Source organism: Telopea speciosissima, chromosome 1 (genome assembly GCF_018873765.1).
Source record: "Telopea speciosissima isolate NSW1024214 ecotype Mountain lineage chromosome 1, Tspe_v1, whole genome shotgun sequence".
In the NCBI taxonomy this organism is placed as follows: Eukaryota; Viridiplantae; Streptophyta; class Magnoliopsida; order Proteales; family Proteaceae; genus Telopea; species Telopea speciosissima.
Window position 1 is genome coordinate 28,411,613 of NC_057916.1, and position 13,048 is coordinate 28,424,660.

Here is a 13,048-nt window from a genome sequence, read left to right on the forward strand (position 1 = left end):
AATAAAAAGGAGTAAAAGGAAGTTAAAAGAAAATAAGTAAATGTATAAATCGAAGCAGTAGTCAAAGCAGCATCCTTGGAACATTCCCCTACAAGGAGTCGGCTACACGAGTCTTTGTCCTCCAAACAACTTTATCTACGGTCATATTAGGATCGAGACCTACATACTTATCATTTCTTACCACTTCTCCAATAGTCATTTTAGGTCTGCCCCTACCTCTTTTAGCTTCGTCAAGCTAAATCTGATCACTCTTCTTGTAACAATAGAAATTGATCTCAGTATCTTTTCTACTTCACTAGCCATCCACTTAAACCAATTTACCATCTCGTGTTCAGACTTAATAATTACAAAATGGGAAAGAGAATGCTACTTGGTCAAGTGCGAAATATGGCTCCTACGCCCAGACACAGGGCCGCGCAACATGACCACTGCGCTTCCAATGATTTTTGCCTTTCCATGGGGCCACAATGATCATTTCGCAAGGCCATGTGTTTAGGTGCAGGGGTTGTATGCCACACGCAACCATGTAGCATTCTTTCTCCCTTACAAAATTATCATAGTTAAACTCATCACACATCAATAAGAAAATGCAGAAAATCCGTTGGCTAAACTTTTTTTTGTTCTTCAATGAGATTCTATTGATTTTCACGTATATGGCACGTGGTTGAGGGCATACATTCCTCCACCAACCATGGAATGGAAATTGGCCAATCTGTCGAACACGTCATAGACAAAGCCCTCTGAGCTAGGGAATCCGCTAAAGTATTACAATTCTCAAGAACAAAAGTAAAGGAACACTCAATTACATAGGTTGTTAAATGTTGGGTATCTAAAATGATAGCTTGCAGCGAAAGAAGAACTGCCTTCCAAAGTCCCATATCTAATAGCATGATCTTCCCCTTCAGCTATGTCATTGAAAGTAGCCACCACTGATTTAGATAAACTTGGCATTCCTTTGGATCTCTGATGATGACTCCAATTCTGCATCTATTGTTCCTTGGATCAAACAACGCATCACAATTAATCTTCAAAAAAGGATGCAGGTCCACTGTTAAGGAGGTCGAGTACGAGGTATTGTAGTAAGCACATGTTTAACTACAAACTTACTTACCTCAATGAATTCATCTTGGGCTCTTTGAGATATTGAAATCCCCTTCATCAAGGATCTGTTTGTCCTCCCAAAAGGATGCTTCATTACGTGATTTCCACCAATACCAAGCAATAAAGGACGTCAAGCATTCTATCCGTTTACCAGCTTGTTTCCCATCTTTGTAAAAAAATCTGTTCATTGTCTCTTCATTTTCCAATCCGATTTGAAAATGAAAAGTTAGGGGATTGGGCTGGTTTAAGAGATAGATTGCAACCAAACCATATTGATTGGCCAAAAGGACAATGAAGGAGTATTTGATCACCCGATTCCTGTTCCTCTCAACATCTAATGCACTTTAGGATCTAGCTTGAAGTAACGTTTTATGAAAGCTTCTCTTGTAGCCAAGCCATCACTACATGTCATCCAAAGGAACGAGCAGATCTTTAGGAGAGTGAAACACTTCCATACTTTGTTCCAAACCTCCGAAGATGTAGATGCCTAGCACCCTCTAAAAGAGGATGATGGTTGATTCAAAATAGTGAGCTCATGGTTACGACAAAGCATATGGTACGGCAACTTAAATGAGAATCACCTATATTTGGAAGCCCCCCAAACAAGTTTGTCCTCATTTGGGAACAAAGGAAGTTGAATCTTCAAGATTGCATTCTTGATTTCTTTATTGAATAAACCATTAAGAACATCCATATGCCACGTACGATCATCTTGAGATATTAAATTCGATGCCCATTGCCACTAATTCATTACCATTGTAGCTTGATGAGGAATTTGATGATTCTTAAGTGAAGGAATCCACTTATCTTTCCATATATGGGTTTTATCACTTATACCAACCTTCCAATATTGGTCTTCCTCTAATACTTTCCTTCCTTCTAATATTCTCCTCCATGCCCACGTAGGGCTGCTCCCCAACTTAGCTTCCACAAAGCTGCATTTAGGAAAGTTAATGCTCTTTATGAACCTAGCCCAGTGAGATTCAGGTTCAACCCACAGTCTCCAAGCAGATTTTGCTAATAAAGCTCTGTTATGTCGTGTTGGGTCTCTTAGTCCTATCCCACCACTCTGCTTCGAACGACATATTTGTTCCAGGACAGTCAATGTATTTCAGATGATTCCTCATTGCTTCCCTAAAAAAACTAAGCTGCCATCTATTTTGATCTATTATGTTGCGCCCTTGGTAACTTAAAATGAGAGGTTGCATAGTTCGCTATAGGCATAGTCGAGGCTTTTAGAAGGATTTCCCTGCCCGCATGAGATAGATAATGCTTAGCCCAACCATTAAATCATTTAGATGTATGGTCATTTAACTCCTGAAAAATATCTATCTTAGAGACTCCGATGATCGATGGTAGGCCGAGGTATTTTGTTGGCCCATCTCCATGTGGGATTATAAAAATTCTTGAGAACCATCGTTTAAGCGGGAGGAGTTGTATTGGGGCTAAAACAAACGCTAGCTTGGCAATAAATATTCATTACACCTTCAGATTATGGAATTTTTGTAATCGGACTTCGACAAACAACAAACAAACATCTACAAATAAATAATGAGCGATGGGCTAATCTCTGTTTTTGACTCGAATACCATGAATTTGACCCTCCTCTTTGGCTTGAAAAAGAAGGCTACTCAACGCTTGGCCACAAATCACAAAGAGAGCTGGCGAAAAGGGATCCCCTTGCCTTAAACCCCTTGAGGGTTTAACTGAATACCTCACTGCCCCTTTGATCAAAAGAGAATATTGCAATGAAGTTGTCACACCCCAAACCACCCCTAGGAGGATCGGGCGGGTGACCCGGATGTCGAACCACATCTGCCAAACCCCAAGGACCCAGATGCAGTATTTACATGTCATAAACCACACAATGAAGGGTAAAAGATAATAAATGAATATCAGAGTGCCACAAAAGATAAAAGAAAAACTACCCAAAAGATAGATTATATTTATTACAGTAAAATCCCAAGTACCTATGTTGTATTATATACGTATCCTTTTATGTTCGAAGATACAGTACACAAGAAAATTATGCTTTCGAAAGGATGGAAGCAATAAAACTACATGATCTTCACGGTGCAGCAAAGTACAAAAGTTTTACAACTTCATCACGCATTGGTAAGTGAATTGATACCTGCAAAATCATCTAAAAGAAACAATCCACGAGGGATGAGCTCCACCGAGCCCAGCGAATGAATAATAAATCATACAAGCAGGTACAACCATCAGCATCATCAATCTACATGCTGGGTTTAATTTTATTACTCTAATCCACCTGACATCGCAACTAAGTCACTAGGTATATGCTACTTGCAATGACTCGGGCAACAACCTCAGTCGCTTCTGTTTCGATCTTCAGATGCCACCTCAATCATTGCGGGTGGAACCCGCACTGGGCAGTGAGCACCAACTCCTCCCTTGGCAGACCCCTAGTTAACCATGATAACCTGACCCGGCTTCTGCTATCCTCAGCATTCAGGAGGCCACGATCACCCAACACGTGCACCCCTGTTGGGAAGGGCTGTAGCATAAGGGTATGTTTACCTAGCCCAATGATCTACATGATAAGTATGAGTTGAGTGGTGTCAACCATATCCCATTCTACGGGCTACCACAAACCTCATTTTCAGTATGAAATGTATGGTGCTCCCGCAGCCCATACTACGGCTCACCATGCCTTTCATTTCCAAGCAGTCTGTTACGGCATCTAATTTAACAGTTCACTTAGCATGCCTTTTAGTCATTAATCATTTTATCAACATGCTCATAATCAAAATCCACAGTTACATCTGTAATTTCAATGTCCAAAAGAAAATAATAATAATATAGCACAGATATCAATAATGAAAATTAATTTTGTTATCTTTGGCATGTTTACAAAGGTTACACTTACAAGGATGATCCAATATCCACTCACCTTAACTATACTCCGCTCGTTCTGAAGGCTGCCGGTCCACAAAGGTGCTCAGACACGCGTCATCGGGCAAATAGTCAAAGCCTAGGTTTATTAATTCAAAAGCATACGTCAATGAGTGTTAAATGAGTAATGGAGTCTGGGGGTACCCTTGGTTCAAGTCCCAAACCAAAGCCAAACTCAAAACAGATGGGACAGCAGCAGTGGTCAATTGGCACTGGTCTATCCAATGGACCAGTGGCAATGGACCAGTAGGCTACTAAGGCCCAAAAATCAAAAGGGGTTTATGGTTTTTGACCCAAAAGGGTGCCCAAGCACTGTTTTAAGTAACTACAGGGGTTAGGGTCATGTTCTTCATTCATGGTTTACACTGGTTGATTGGATTGGTCCATCCAATGGACCAATGGCAATCAACCCATTGCTCCAAGTGTAGGAACAGGGCTGTAGTGATGTGTTTTGTTTTGGGATTTATACCAAAGGCTCTAAAAAGAGTGTTCTAGACCTTGGGGTAGGTCTGAGACAACACAGGGTTAGGTTCCCGGCAGTGGTTGATTAGTATTGGTCCATCCAATAGACCAGTAGCAATGGACCAGTAGGGTTACAGTTGCTAAAAGTGCAGAGGCTTCCAGGGTAATGATTATGGCTTCATAAAAGAGGTCCCTAGGTGTTATTTTAGTGGTACAATCATAGGTTATTGGCCTTGGTTCCATTTAAACAAGGTTTGGTTGCTTGAGATATGTCCCAGGATGTTAGACTGACTCCAAATAGAAGGTATAGAGCTGGGATGGCAAGGGTTCCTTCACAGAAGGCCTTTCACAATGTTTCATAGACCATGGGCTGATCAGGCTTAAAATTGGACAAGGTCTCTGGTACTACTCCATCCAATGGACCAGTAGCAATGGACCAGTGGGGGTTTTAGTCACAGAATTGGAGAGGGTTCCCACTACGAGCTTTAGATGGCCCTGCAGTGATTCCAACAGTGGTTTAAGTCATGGTTTCATGCTAATTACGAGTTTGGTTGCCCGAAACCCATCTTGGGGTGTCAGATTGGCTCTAAACAGGGTTACAAGGAATTATTTTTAGCTGGGTTTCATGTAGGACCCTATGCAGGGCATCACAGACCCATAGGCAGGCTAGGGGTAATACAGGTTTCAATTTCTTGCACTGGTTGATTCACAGTGGTTGATCCAAGCGACCAGTGCATAAGCAGCTCAAAAATTTAAAAGATAAATCTATTTTGGCTTAGATCTACAGATTAAAAGCATGCATGGATGATCAGGAGGTACCAGCAGGTTACAGTAAGGGTATTTAACATGATTCCAAGGAAAATTTCTACATGCATAAGGATTTGGGTTGTTGGGCTGATATGGAAAGCATACATGTCTTGTATGCAAGAACAGTAAAACACACATGTAAACATGTCATCTCTGTGCTATAGTAGTTCTGATTTTTCAGAAAATAGAACCTTGCATTAAAGCATGCATTTAAGGAAATACAAGCTTCTACACCATAGCATATGACCACAGCTTGTTATGACTTAAGAATCAACTTTTAAAGGCTGAAAACTACAATTACAGCAGGTATTTTCTAGGTGGAAGGTAGTTGATGGGTCTTAGATGACAGTCCCTAACATGCATGCAAGATCAAGCTTGTATAGTATGACTAATATGGTAGATACAAGAGAACATGGTTGCACAGCCATAAACAGAGAAGATTAATGGATTACAGCCATAGTAATGGCAAGAAACAGTGGGGAGAGGGCTGGGTTTGAGCTTACCTTGCAGGGTCCAAGCATAAGGATGGCTCCAAGCCTTCTCCTTCCTCTTCTTCTCTTCTCTTTCTCCTTCTCCTTCTCTTTCTCTCTTCCTTCTCTCCAACGAAATGAATAGGAGGGGTCTTTTGGGCTGAAGGCTGATTTATATAGGCCCAACCACTAAGGCCTGTTTGCCTAATGCTGTTTTGTGAAAAATGCATTCTTGAAACTTATTCTTTAATGCAATTGGCTTCAAAGTGGGCCCCACATGATCACTGTGTTAGGGTAACATCCCCACAAGTCATTCTAGGCACGGGGAGGTGATCCGGGGTGCGAGACACTGGGCCCCACCCCACGCATCTGAGATGCATTTTATGTAGTACAGTTGTACAGGTCGATCCAACTAGTTGATCCAATAGACCAGTAGGTAAAACCCTGCTGTTTTTGCATTTGGGTCCCACTGAGGCCTGTGCCATGCCTAGGGCATTGTCCTTATGTAATTTTATGGCCGTTTAAACTCTGTTTAAATATTTAAGAACGAATTTATTCTTGTTTTGGTTAAGCAGGGGCTATACCTTAGGTCATCCATCAATTGGTGTATGGAATAGCAACACAGGTCTAGTAGTTGCCTCCGGATCGGTAGGTATGATATTACCGGAGATTCCCCTTAAAAAAATGAGCATCGGGTCGGTGCACCACAGGTTTCTAGTGGGTAAGACCCAGGATCTATTGGGTTCCGGACCTACATTCGGAGTTCGGGTCAGGGTCCGGGCACGGGTGTAACAGAAGTAATGCAGTTTATAATCAATTGAATGAAGGTAGAATAAAAGCCAAATCTATATAGCGCCTTTCGAAGAAAATGCCACTCCATTCGATCATATACTCTCTTCGTGTCAAGTTTGAGAATGACATACTTCTTCTTGTCCTTCTTTATTTTTTTCACATAATGAAACAATCTGTGAGCTGTATAAACATTGTCTGCGATCAACCGGCCATGTACAAAAGTTGATTGCGAATGAGAGATAATACGTGAGAGGACTTGCTTCAATCGGGAAACTAAGATCTTTGTAATGATTTTGACCGCAACACTGCAGAGGCTAATCATGATGATAATGTTCTATCTCCTCAGGTTTCCCCACTTTGGGAATAAGACAAATGGTGGTTTCATTATATTTGGGATGACTGAAACCTGTAAAAAACACATCACCAACAAAAGCAACAAAGATCCTTATGGGTTAGCTCGTAAAAATGTTGAAAGAAGATAGGAGGGTATTGAAACTTACAGATTTAATGGTCCCATCGCAAAAAGCACTTGCTTGATCTATTCGACCGAACGGGGTTGGCATAGCATTCCATTGTCCTCCTCCTTAATACCCGGTGGAATAGCTCTTAAAACTTTAGAGATGACTTCTTCATTCTCTCCCTTACATTTGAATAGATTGTTGTAATATTCCGCAAAGGACCCATATATCTCACTCTCCAACGATGACTAATCTCCATTAGCAAGTTTAGTCGCAATGATGTGATTTTGCTGCCTTTTTTAAATAGTCGAAGAATGGAAGAAAGCTCTATTTTGATCCCCACCATTAAGCCAGACAATACGGGACTTCTATAGCCAGATGTCCTCCTCACAGGCCAAAGCATCTTCTAATAGCTTAGATAACTTATTCTCTCGAGCTTGTGAAGCAGCAGTAGTAGGGAGATTTTGTAACTAAGCAAGCTTCTTTTTCAGATCTTGGATATTTGTTTGAATTTTACTAAAGGTAACTCTATTCCACTATTTTAAATTTTATGAACAAGAAGAAAGATTATTATTTAAAACATAGGAGGTAATAACTTGGATAGGCTGATTCCAACAAGTTGACATCACTCTCTTGTAATCCTTGTGCTTGAGCCACATTGAATGAAAATAGAACGGTCTTGCAACACCTGATGGTTGCCCTTTCTAAATCAATGACAATGGGGGTGTGGTCAGATCTAATAGCCGCTCGAGTGAACACCAAAGACTCCGGGAAACATAACCACCACTTTGTTAAATCCGTGCCCAAAATCCAGTTTAAAACTCGGTCTGACCACCGGTCTGGTTTGAACCTTTTATGTAGAACCGGAGGCGGAGTGCGCTTGTGAGCTGTGGACCATGATACTCAAGCCATCCCACAAGATTGTTGCCGTGACTCGGAGAAGTCATCGAGGATAGGTACATCGGCGAGGTAGGGGAAAGTTTATCTTCGAGGTGCATTCCTAGCATTTCCTTATTTGAGGATCCGCGGCCCTCGCGGTGTACCCGTTCTCACTTACGAGATGATTGGGAGTAAGTTAATATCCTAATAACTCATGAGTATAAATACTAGAATGGGCTTAGGACGATGTTCATTCTAATCATATTATGGGCCTAGTAGTATAATGGGCCCAATAACTTAAAATTGACCTAAAGACCTAAGACAACCAAACATGACTTAAGACTAAAGTGAGGTAAATAGGGGTCAATCCACTATTCACCTCACAATAGAAAACCTAAATCGTGGAGAGGAAAGGAGAGAAGGAAAGAAAGAAGAAGAAGAAAAAGAAGAAGAAAAAGAAGAAGAAGAAGAAGAAGAAGAAAGAAGGAACGAAAGGTAGAAGAAGAAGAAGGAAGAGAGGTGGAACCCAAGCTTGCTCTCCTACATTGGTGAGCATTCTCTCTCTCTCTCTCTCTCTCTCTCTCTCTCTCTCTCTCTCTCTCTCTCTCTCTCACCTCCTAATTTATAGACCTAGGGTTTGGACTTATGAGCCATGAGTGCTTCATCTACCCTAATGGAAAGGCCATTAATGGCTAATCTTTGAAGCTTAGTTATAAAGACACCTAATCCTACCTTGAACCCCCTTTCACCCTTTCTCCATTTATGAACCCTAAGTTGGGGATTCACCTCCATTTATGGGTTTCACCAACCCTCATGGAAGACCATAGAGGTGTGGTTTGTGGGTTGTTAAATAACATTGATTAAAGACCCTTTCAAAACCCCAATACCCAAACCCATGAGTTTCCTTTCCATATGTATTTAATGGAGGAAAACCTAATCGATCATGGGGTTTACAAACCCATGTTGGGTGTGTGCTATGGCACCTTGGTTGGGGTTGTTCTCATGGCCAAAGAGACCCCTAAAAACCCCTAAGAATACCCCATTTTAGCCCAAGACTTTGGGGCTGCAAAACCATTCTCGGAATGGCATGAGCAGATAAGCTGGCACATGGACGAGGCACATGCAAGTGCCGAGTCCACGAGAAACTAGATCTGCCGGTGGGAAGTCGAGAGGGACAAGCACATGGACGAGGCACATGCAAGTGCCAGTCCACGAGAAAGATCTACGGTGTGAGGTCGAGAGGGACAGGCACATGGACGAGGCACATGCAAGTGCCGGTCCACGAGAACCTAGATCTGCCGGTGGGAAAGTCCGAGAGGGGAGGCACATGGACGAGCACATGGACAGGCACATGATATAGCCTTCTTTGTATGTGCGGTCCCTATTTTAGCCTTGTTTGATAACTTATGTGGCCCAACTCTTCTAGCCCTAAGGCACTAATCTCTCCCCACGTTGTACACTCTCTTTAGGTTGGCGGCTGGCTCGGGCGTATTAGTACGTGGGGCAGTGTACTTGGCATCGAACGCCGATTTGAAGAGCTCGTCTTGCGATTGAGAGAATCAAGGTGAGTGAGTTAAGCAAACGTCTTAATTTATGGAATGTTTGTGTGTCATGTCTTGCGAATGTCATTCATGCATGTGTGCTATAATATATAATTATTAGTAAGATATAGGACGATATAAATGTTTAGATGTTGATAGGACTTTACATTCTTGTCTTGCGATATTATTTATTTTCTTGCACTATGGTGCGAATGGTGTTGGATTTAGTTATGGGACTTGGGTGCGGTTGGTGCTGGACACGAGGATTCCATAATATGGACTCACTCATGGCATGTAGATCTAGGGCTTGAGCGGGATCCAAGTGCCGGTGGGTCTTGGGCTTGAGATTGCCGTACTTGAAATTGCATTAGAGTTGTCCATTGCATTAGGTGGAAACGGGATGGTGACCGACCAGCGCCTTCGGTATTCACATCTCGTACTTGTATACGTACGTATGGGCTAGAGGGGCGAGAGGATAGCCGGCCGACCGTATTTCGGTATCTATGGACTCGGCCTCGGCCTATGCACATGCGTACCTCACTCATACAATAGGTGAATCTTGGCTAGGATAAATGTTTACCCGAGTACTATGACCCTTACCAGCGGGGTTAGGTGTCGGTCAAATCCGTGGGTTCCGACCGTTATTCGGGTATACCCACCGGGAAGTTCGGCGCCAACCGTATTTTGGGCGAACGCCAGGGCGGGATTTGACTCGGGGGTTTGCGTATATCTCTTGGTGGAGACCTGCAGCGAGGCTTCAGCGCGACTCGGGTTTGTCATCGCGGTATACCATCCGTTTATGGTACCGATGTCGGGGATGCTACCTAAGGTGTTGCTATAGTACTATACGACTTAGTTGTGTGTTAGGTGGATAACAATAAAACTATACATCATCATTCATTCATGTAGCATGATTGTAAATTGTATGTGATGTACGGTCTACCTTGGTGGTATGGGACACCTTGGTATCCGTCCATCATGTATGGTTTGATCAACCCCATTCATTATTATTATTGTGTATGCTTGTGTGGCTTAGCCACTCATTGGGCTCGATTGGAGCTCACTCCTCGAGAAACATATTTTTAGTTGATGCGGTACATTCGAGCGAGTGGCCGCAGTCGAGACTCCCGAGGCTGATTACGTTGATTGGTGGCTCCGGAGATCGTGGGGCATGGACAGTGTTTTTGCGATGTGTGTTCCTTGGCGGGACGTGACTTATGGCGGTGGCCATCTTTTGATACTTGATTATTCATTTTGAATTATAGGTGTATTCTTTTGATTCCTTTCATGATAGATGTATTATTTATATAGTAGGTAATACATAAGTCCGATTAGACGAATTGTACTTGAAGGGTAAACTTGAATAGATAATATTTTATATGTTATCACCTAGCCGCTAACTCGATGTTATTAATATTAATCCTTTCCTTTTTACCTATTATACGTCGTTGTGAATGAGTTAGTCTTGGAGTGCTTGCATCGGTGATTACGGTGGTTGGAGAGCGTAGTTGTATGCTCGGTTGCATTTCCCGTGGTTCGGGGATGGGGTGTGCAGTTTGGTATCGGGCGTGATGCTCTACCTCATGGACTAACTCGGTGTTCACACGACCCGATTTACTCTAAATTAGGGTTAAATATTAAAAGCCTTAACCACAAACAAGAATCGAGTACAACAAGGGAGAATATATAAATTTTCTTGATAGAACAATGCTTTGATAATACAAATAAAGGTAGGAGACTTCCATAGAACATAAACCAGTTTAGAAATGAAGAAATGAAGAAAAGATGAGAAACTACACATTAAACCCTAGGAGTTACAAAAAAAAAAAAAAAAAAAAAAGGATATATACTAAGGTTTATGAGGGTAAAGTCATGAACAATGATGTAAAATATAATGATAATTGGGATTAGCCTAACCATAAAAAGCTAGCTATCGGTGAGAGACTCTCCTGAGGACTTATTACGTAGGCTAATGATTAGGGGGAAATTATCTTTCATTTTTCTCGTAGCCTCAGTGACTGGCCCGGGCTTTCTTTGGGAACCACCTAGAAATTTTGAGTATTGGTCCTAAGTACCCTTGGTTAAGCCTATGGCCCCACATGTCTCTCGGAGAGCCATTTTTTGGACTTGTTGGTAAATCTACGGAATCTTGGGATTGGCTTGGTGTATGGGCACAGTACGTTCGGGGACCTTGTCGGAGGAAACCCTAGATTTGTGTCTAGATTACGAAGGGACGGTAAAATATATATATATATATATATATATATATATATATATATATATATATATATATATAGGCACGTAGTTGAATCTCGATATGTCTATACACCCACGAACCGATGGATATCTAGAAAGGATAATTTAGGACGGATGCTAGGAGGTATGGATTATATCATGTAGTTGGAAGAGAATGATAGATCTAGCAATTTAAGTTGATGAACAGTATTATATCGGATGTTAGTGTAGCCAAGTGCGATCAAGAACAAAAGGAACTGGGCTGAAGGATTCGACAAAACTTTGCTCAACAATAGATATAAGTGGAGTAATGGGTCCCTAAATGTCCCCTCCGTTATTGGGAGTGAGCAGTAGGGATTCCATCAATATTCCAATTTATTCTAAAGCTAAGTTAGGTATTGGAGGATCGGAAGTGAAAGTCCTCATAGAAAAAGCCAGGTAAGCAAAGTAGTACAGCCTTGTGTCATTCAACCCAAAATTTTAGGAGTACAGATATTGGACGAAGTATATGGAAATAGTTGCATCTCTCTATTTCTAGAAGTATAAGCTCAGAGTTTGATTTTCACTGGGTCCTTATATACACTAGACTTTATATTAACTAAACCGGAATTGATTTATACCATTATGTAAGGTGGATACTATTAGAGGACAAATCAATACAACTTAGTTTAAGCTAAATAACTAAGCGATCCGGAGCGGAAGTTGAGCATAGTTTTAACCCCTCTATCGGCACTATCAATACCATTTAAGCAAAGCCGGTGTGGTGGCGAGATGCACTTAGTAGGAAATCACAAACCCTTCCTTGCCGCTCTAACATCAATGAGAGGCTTATAGAGGAAGCGAGAAGAATGGGTGGAAGTGTTAATTGATGATGCTACTATGTTATTTGCCGCTCGACGAGTACAACCCTCATTGGCGGAGAAGATTAAGGAAGTCCAACATACCGATGCGGAGTTACAGAAATTGATAGATGACATTAGGGAAGAGATGCGGGAGGAATCGATTTTACCTTATACGGAAATAACATCCTTCGGTTCAAGGATAGGTTATGTGTACCCAATGGTGAGCGAGTTAAGGTGGCATGGAGAGGCAATGACCATATGGACTATTGTAATCACTTCCTATTCGACGAGTGGAAATACATCATTATGGATTTTATCACTAAATTGCCCGGTATAGCTAAATGTATTGATGCTGTTTGGGTCATTGTTGACCGGCTTAGCAAGTTAGCACATTTATCCTAATAAAGGAGATCTATCCAATGGACAAGTTGAATAAGCTATACATGGATAATGTGACTCACTTACATGGAGATCCAGTGGATATCATTTCTAATCGTGATCTGAGTTTGCATTGAAGTCTGTGGCGGTTTTCGAGAAGGCTATGG